Genomic DNA, 8,884 nt, shown 5'->3' on the forward strand with positions numbered 1-8,884 from the left:
TTATGCTTGTGCTTATATTTCTCTTGCACTAAGTTGCGACACTACTTATTATCAGCTGAATGTATGGTTGTTTCCAAGGCTGATGTGATCAAGCACATGCTATCAATGCCAATACTGAATGGGAGAGTGGGAAAGTGGATCCTTGCGTTAGGCTAAGCAGTCAAAGGATAAATAATGATTGATTTTGTCACCTAGCATCATAAGCCAAACATTGGTTTTGTAGAGCTGATGCCTTGGACCTTATTCTTTGATGGATCATCATGCAAGCAAGGTGGTGGCATTGGTATTGTTATTATTTCGCCTTAGGGGGCAAGTTTTGAGTTTGCTCTTCCAACTGAACCAATGATTACCAATAATCAAGCGGAGTATGAAGCTATTCTTAAGGGACTTTAACTTCTTCATGAAGTAAAGGCCGAAGCAATTGAAGTATTTAGAGATTCATAGTTAATTATTAATCAGTTGATCGGCCTATATGAGTGTAAAGAAGATACTTTGAAAGGATACTATGATGAGTGCCAAAAGTTGCTCAAAGAATTTCTTCATGTCTCTTTCCAACATATTCCGAGATCACAAAACCAAGAGGCTAATTGTCTAGCTCAAAGTGCGTTAGGATATTGGGTGTTTCGAGAAGTCTTGAGTAGTGAAGCCTCGAATGAAGATTGGAGAGTCAAAATAGCCGAGTACCTTAGAAATCCATCACAGAAAGTTACCAGAAAGCTAAGGTATAAATCAACTAAGTATGTTTTACCGAATGATCAACTGTATTACAAAACAGTCGATGGAGTATTACTCAAATGCCTAAATCAAGAAGAAGCTAAGGTGTTGATGGGCGGGGTGCATGAAGGGATATGTGGACATCATGAATCGGCTTATAAGATGAAGTGGATTATTCATAGAACTAGATATTTCTGGCCAACTATATTGGAAGACTGTTTTAAATATTACAAAGGGTGCCAGGATTGTTAACGCTTTGGTAATATCCAGAAATCACCTGCATCGGCCATGAATCCAATAATCAAGCCATGGCCATTTCGAGGTTGGGGAATTGATTTAATTGGCTAGATTTTTCTGCCCTTAAGCAAAGGGCATAAGTTCATATTGGTAGCAACAAATTACTTCACTAAATGGGTTGAGGTAATTCCTTTGAAGACGGTAACCTCAAAGAACATAGGATTCCTCAAACTACAACTACCGATCAGGGGACAATGTTCACATTAGAGGAGTTTAGAGATTTTACTACCGGTATGGGAATCATGCTACTAAACTCTTCTCCTTACTATGCTCAGGCTAATGGCCAGGTAGAGGCGTCCAATCAGATTATGATTAAGCTGATCAAGAAAAAGATTAAAGAACAGCCGAGGAAATGACATTCAATGCTCAATGAGGCACTATGGGCATATAGGATGTCCTATCATGGATCAATTAAAACATCGCCTTATGAACTTGTGTATGGCCATAATGTAGTTCTTCCTTGGGAAGTTCAGATTGGATCAAGGCATGTTACATTGCAAAATGATTTGTCAGCCAAAGTCTATAAGAATCTTATGATAGATGGCTTAGAGGACTTGAGTTGCCTTCGCCTGCGTGCTCTTAAAAATATTGAAGCCAATAAATTGAGGATTGCAAAATATTACAATAAAAAAGTCAAGATTAAGCAATTTTCTGAAGGAGACTTGGTCTGGAAAGTGAAATTGCCGATCGGGTCGAAGGACAGTAAATTTAGCAAATGGTCACCTATTTGGGATGGACCTTATCGGATCAAACATTGTGCGCCTAGTAACGCTTATATTTTGGAAACACTAAGAGGAGAGGAAGAATTTGGCCGAGCAATCAACAGGAAATATTTAAAGAAATATTACCCTAGCGTTTGGATCAATACTTAATAACTGATTTGTTCGGTCATCAGCTCTAATAGCCGATATTGGAAAGGTATCGCCTCTGTGAAAAAAATAAACCCAAAGGGGTAAGAGCCGGTACGATGTGTATCGCCTATAGGAGTGAAGCAAACATGGACAAAGTGATGCACATAATATGAAGTACGAAACAAAGGAAATCACTCAATACAAGGAAATTGTTTGCTAAATATCACCTTTTACAAGCTACGGGCCGAAAAACACTTTATTTACTATATCATCAGCCAGGGTGTTGAAGGCTATAGAGTTGGCGGCGCTAAGGAAGTCCTCAACCAAGCGCTCATGCTCCCTAGGGTACGCCGCATCCGAAAAACCATGGGAAAGAAGACAAAGATTGTGGCCAGAGCGGGCTTGTGTAGCAGCCAGTGCCATGGCAGCACCATGATGAACGCCATGAAGAGCGACCTCCCTGACATGATTTAGGATGTCATGCAAGCGAACCACTAGAACAGCACCCCTGGCATTGACAAATCCCATCACGTGATCCACAGTTGATCGAAGGATTTCCAACTAAGCAGTTAGATCTAAAAGATTTAAGGAAAGAATGATCAGAAATCTTGAAGGCAAAGTTAAGAAGAAGACAGAGAAATTGTGGTAGACGTCTCGCCTATGATTCTAGCTTCAGCCTTGGCCAACCTTTCCCCCACTAGGCTGGCCTCAGGGGGTGATCGGCCTTGAATCATGGCCAGAGCTAGTTCTACAAGGGAGAGGCAGCTGGCTAGATTCTGATCAATCTGATTGATGGAGGCCAGCAGATCGTCATTGTCATTCTGCCTCCTCAGATAGCGGGGGAGTTGGTGGCAAATTGGTGCTAAAGATGACCCTGAAGGCTGGGTAGAGTCGGCCCTCTACTTCGGAATGATTGAAGCACCCCAAGTTGCACCCACTTGGTGATGGATGTGTTGGCGCGATGATGCAGATCCGTTGAGGGCCTCCTCAGTAGACCTCTTGCTATTCTCCATGATCTCAAACCTACGAAAAAGCAGGAACTATACTAAAGATGTAGAAGGTTTGAGACAAAGCGATTTGTTTTTTGATCCACAGCCGTAGCCCGTATATATAGCCTGGGAAGGCCGAGAAGTGATTTCATCGGGGGTGTGAAATTGAGATCAGATACGGAAATAGATCGACACTCCGGAAATTCAGAGGACAGATAACGAAGAGATAACATATTCAGACTTATTGCTTCCCCAAATTACAAGATATCGTGGGATGGATATGAAGAATTTTAATTGACCAGAGATCAACCCACCAAGGCTTCTTTGGATTGAAGGGAGTCCGGGACCCCACAAGGCCGAAAGTCATCATGAACCAAGTCACATTGGCCCGTTGATAAAATTATGCTAGGAGAAGGGGAAAGGCCGCCTGCCTAACAGATGCCTAGCTGATTTCTCGGTAACTGGGAACCATGGGAAAGAAGCATGTGGCTTTCCTGGTGGGCGTTTGGTGGAGCAAACAAGGGGAAGTTGTCCACACATTTTAGCCCTTGCAAACACTAGAACAGCTCTACGAGCATGGAGAGAAGACTCAGGCGATATCACAAGAATTCTTCTAACTGCAGTGGCTGATCCTCTTGCTCGACAAGGCGCTAGAATGAGAGACACAATCACCCTATGCACAAGAATTCTTTTAACCACTCAAGATCTTCATAGCAAAAGGATAGACCATGGAGGGTCCAGCGGAGTTAGAAGCACTCGAGAGGGCATATGAAAGAGAAACATAGCTGAATTGTTGAGTTGCTCTTGCCAGGGTCAGATAGAGATTTTATAGCTGGCCTAGGAAGATGAATCCAAGTGCCCATGAAGCAATGATGCTCTCGTAAAAGTTTTGAAGCATGAGCTCATGAGCTGACATAGACGGCGACAAACAATAGACCCCAGATTAAGATTCTCTACCCATGACTACGAACCTATTGGGAGTATAGACGTGAAAATTTTGGAATAAAATTACTTTTATCCCAAAGTTGGGAGGCATGTGTTTACACCAGAATTTGGAAGAAGATTCACATTAACTCAGAAGCTCCCAAGATCATGTCATCAAGGAATCAATTGCGTGCAGATTGGTATTAGCTGATTCGAATGCAACACTAGAATCGGCTTTCTTCAGATTGCACCAACAGATAACGACGAAGGCTACGATCGGCGCTGGAACAAAGCATGTTGGACTCTACAAAAAGGGAAAGATTAGAGTCCAAGTTATCTTAAATTAGGAATGTTTTCTCTTAGGCCAAGAAATTGTAATGAGTCATGCTTAAGTAGGATTCATGCGTAGGTTTTGGGTATAAATATTGGACCCCGGCTATTGTAAAGGACACAATCAATCTAATACAACTTACTTACTTTTTTCGGCTCTGGCGACCCCTTAGGAGTAGGAGTAGAGTAGATCTCGATGAGTTCTTCAGCAAGTACGGCTGCATCGATCCAGTCGACCTCCACTGCTTGTTTGTATCTCGGCGAGTTCTTCAGCAAGTACGGCTGCATCGATCCGGTCGACCTCCACTGCTTGTTTGTAAGTACCGTCATGACTCATACTTCTGTTCATATGGCTGCATCAATCCGATCGACCTCCACTATGACTCTGGTATAAGCTAGTTATCGACTCTTGTCTAGTTCAAGTATGGCTACATCGATCCGGTCGACCTCCACTGCTCGAACTAGATTAAGGTCAAGTTATCAGCTCTATCTAAGGGTGGCATTCCTTCGGATAGATTCATTAAGTTACCGATATTGCTTATTGCTTCCATTATTTATTTAATTACAGCAATATCACTTTGCCTGGTTGGAATTGATCTAGATCGGCCTTATATCTTTTTTAACTCATCATTTGTTAATCCAAATTTGATCTAATTTGTACTTTAAACGATGAGTTATGTTTTATCGGCTGTTTTATGTCAATCTTGATCGTGCATAGTGTACAGTTAAGGCATGTCTGATCTTGAGTAGATCTATTGGCTAGTGAAAACCATTCGATGGCCCGTTATCACGGTCTATGTGATTCTGCCTCACACCCCATTGTTAGCACCATGGAGTGAGGATCGTTAGTTGGTAGATCTGTTCCTGATAGGGCATGACCTTAACTGTGCGCTATGCCTGAATCAACTGTTTTAGCCAATATCGAGTGCTTTCACGAATAATTCACGTTACGAGACTGTTGAAGTAAAGATAGGTTGAACGATGTGTTAGCCCCATAATCTTATTATGGTATTATAGCCTACATGATTCTGCCTCATGCCCCACTGATATTGGTAATAGGTTAGGGTCGTTGAATCTATTATTGTTTCTATGGCCTGCATGAGTCTGCCTCATGCCCCACTGGTCATAGCAATAGATGAGATCTAATATGTTCATTAGATTTATCTTTATTAAATGGTTAAATGACGGTGAGCTATGTCATTTATACAAAAGGGATTCAGTTACTTATAATCATTGGCTTAGCATAAACTAATCATTATTGACATCCTCTTACCATTGACTAATATTTGTCTAAATAACGAGATCTATCCTGAGCTATAACCAATTTACCTTTTATGAGTTTTAATTGATTTATGTTTATGAGTATACTGGAATCGACTGTTTAGTCGATTTTCTTCCATATTGGCTCTTAGAGCCACACATTCGGGACTATCTGGCAACACCGGTATGTTCTGCCTTAAATTACTGATTAGCTTTTTTCTCCTTATCAATTGCAGGGTCAAATTGACTGGCATGTCTCGTGAGGAGTGCGCAGAATTGACCATCCCTACGATGAAGCTAGGCGGACCTCTAGCTCCATCGAGCGTGAAAGCATATAGGCCCCTAGTTGGATTTTGGTGATTAATGACAATATAAGATTACTATGACTAACGTATGTTTTGTAGAGGCAATTGAGTTAGGTCATGGTAATGGAGATCGATTGGGCAATCAAGGTTGTCATGCCCCTACGATGGAAATCGTTTCGGTTTCAAAGGATGGACGACAAGGTTAAGGATAACTAGTTCTAAGTGTCGATTGGAGTTGGAGTGACACTTAGAGTAGTTTAGGACTTTGTTTTTCCTATGGCCGTACTATTAAGGGGGGTATGGACGGGTAGCTTGACCTAGGCGAGTCTAGTGAGTTAGGTGTGGTGCACACTTATTAAAACTAGCTCTAGGTAGCTCCTACGAATGCCTAAGATCCCTTAGAGCAAACTTCATTCACATATGATCGAGAGTTAGAAGTAAATAGAGGGTCAAATGCTGACCGGACGCTGGCTCCAGTGCGACCAGACGCTGTCCGTAGGGTCCGGTCAGTTCATTTGATCAAGGTGACTGCGTTCGGTGTGACCGGACGCTGGAGAGGTCAAGTGACCGGATGCTGAGCGACAGCGTCTGGTCGACTCCAGTAAGGTTCTAGAGAAGGGAATCTATGATCGGACGCGTCCGGTCAGTGCTGACTGGACCCTGAGGGTTCAGTGTCCGGTCGAGTACAGTAAGGTTCCAGTAAGGGTTTAATGCGACCGGACGCATCCGGTCAGTGGTGATTGGACCCTGCCAGCGTCCGGTCAACACATTATCACTGGAATGCGGGTTGAACTGACTGAAGTGTCTGGTCAACATGACCGGAGCATCCGGTCACCCCGTAGAAGCTCATAACGGTTTGTTTTTTTAGGCTGCCTTATAAATAGAAGCTCCACTCATGTGTGGAGTCACTTTTGCTCATTCCAACAGCTGAGAAACACGTTTGTGAGTGCCAAGAAGAGCAAGGTCCTAGTGAGGTGATTGAGATTTGAGAATCCAAGAGAGTAGCCTCATTAGTGAATCAAGAGTAGTCAAGTGTGCATCCATCTTCTCATTAGGCTTCGAGTGGTCAAGTGAGAGTTCGTGCTTGTTACTCTTGGTGATCACCATCACCTAGACGACTTGGTGGTGATTGGGAGCTTGATGATCACCCGACGGAGCTTGTGGGTGACCCAACTCAAGTTGTGAGCGGCTTTGGGTGATTCGCCGCGATGGAGTGTCGAAGAGAGCACTTGATCCTTGCGTGAATCAAGGGGGAGCTACACCCTTGCGTGGGTGCTCCAATAAGGACTAGTGGGGAGTGGCGACTCTCCGATACCTCGGCAAAACATCGCCATGTTCCTCTCTCCCTATTTACTTTGAGCATTTACTTTGAGCATTTACTTTGAGCAATTCAATACTTGTCTTTACATTCATAGAATTGCCATGCTAGAGTAAGTTTGGAACATAGGTTGCAAGTCCGTTGTGCGTTAGATTAATAGAAACACTTTTTTAGGCACAATGGGTTAATTGGGCTAACCGTAGGATTTGATTATTGCAAGAAAATTTAGAATTAGCCCAATTCACCCCCCTCTTGGGCATCTTGATCCTTTCAATTGGTATTAGAGCCTCGTGCTCACGTTTTTAAGCTTAACCGCTTAGAGCAAGATGTCTCACGGGGATGGACCTCCTCCTATCTTTGAGGGAGATGACTTTCCATATTGGAAAATCCGCATGGAGGCGTACTTAGAAACTCTAGACGTTGGTATTCTTAGAGCCGCCTCACAAGGCTTCCCAAAACCTCAGGATGCTACTAACCTACAAGGCGATGAGGTTAATTATGAAAAATGGAATGCAAAGTCTCACAACACCATCTTTAGAGGCCTTTGCAAAGATGTGTTCAACCGCATAAGGAACCACAAAGATGCCCATACACTATGGTTGGATGTTTGTGCACTCCATGAGGGAACCAAGAGTGAGCATGAGAAACACTATCATCTTGTGATTAAAAAGCTAAATTCATTTGAGATGCTTCCCAAAGAATTTGCTAATGAGATGTATTCACATTTGAATGTTCTTGTAGAGGAAGTCAATGGGCTTGGACTTACTCAAATGTCACCATCCGACATTGTGAGAAAGATCTTGAGTGTCCTCCCCATTGACAAATATGGGCATATTGTGACCGTGCTACACCAAGATGATCTTTCCACCGCTACACCAACACAAATCTTGGGATAGATCAATGCTCATGAGATGTGCATGCACATCACACCATAAGATGGCTCATCCTCTACCAAGAAGAAAGAGAAGGACTTAGCATTCAAAGCTAGTCAAGACAAGGGCAAAGCAAGACTTGAGTATGAGAGCTCAAGTGATGATGAAGATGAAGATGAAAACCTCGCTCTCATGGTGAAGAAAGCCACCAAGATACTAAAGAAGCTAAACAAGAGTGGTATCAAGTTCGATGACAAGAAGAAGTTCTTCACAAGCTCTAGAAGAAAGCCAATCTTTGAAATGGATTGCTTCAATTGTGGTGAACTTGGTCATCTAGCACATCAATGCCCCAAGCCCTAGAAAGACAAGTTCAAGAACAAGAACAAGGGCAAGAAAGATGACTCAAGCAATGAAGATGAAGATGAGAAGAAAAAGAACAAGCCATACAAGAAGAGAGATGGCAAAAAGAGGGACTTCTACAAGAAGAAGAAGAGTGGCAAGGCCTACATCATCGCTGATTGGCTCACGGACATTGATTCATCTAGTGGATCATCCGATGATGATAGTGACAATGAGAAGGTGGCCGCCATTGCTATTGACCTTCCATCTTCACCACCACCATCGCCATCATCCTCTACACACCTATGCCTTATGGTCAAGGGTGAACGCAAGGTAACTAAGAATGATGATAGTAGTAATGATGAGCAAGCTAGTGATGATGATAGCGATAGCGATGATGATGATTCACCTTCATATGATGATCTTGTCAAAATACTAAGAAAATACACTAAGATCATTAGAAAGAGTAGAGCTACAAATGAAAAGCTTGATGCTAAAAATGATTCACTCTTAGCAAAGTGCGACACATTAGAAAAGGCTAATGATGAGCTTAGAGAAACTAATGATGCTATATCATCCAAACTCAAGGAGCTCAAATCTTCTAAGAAAGAGCTTAATGATAAACATGATAAACTTGAGTGGGTGCACAATGAGCTCATCACTAGCCACAACAAGCTAAAAGATG

This window comes from Miscanthus floridulus, chromosome 19 (genome assembly GCF_019320115.1).
Source record: "Miscanthus floridulus cultivar M001 chromosome 19, ASM1932011v1, whole genome shotgun sequence".
NCBI lineage: Eukaryota > Viridiplantae > Streptophyta > Magnoliopsida > Poales > Poaceae > Miscanthus > Miscanthus floridulus.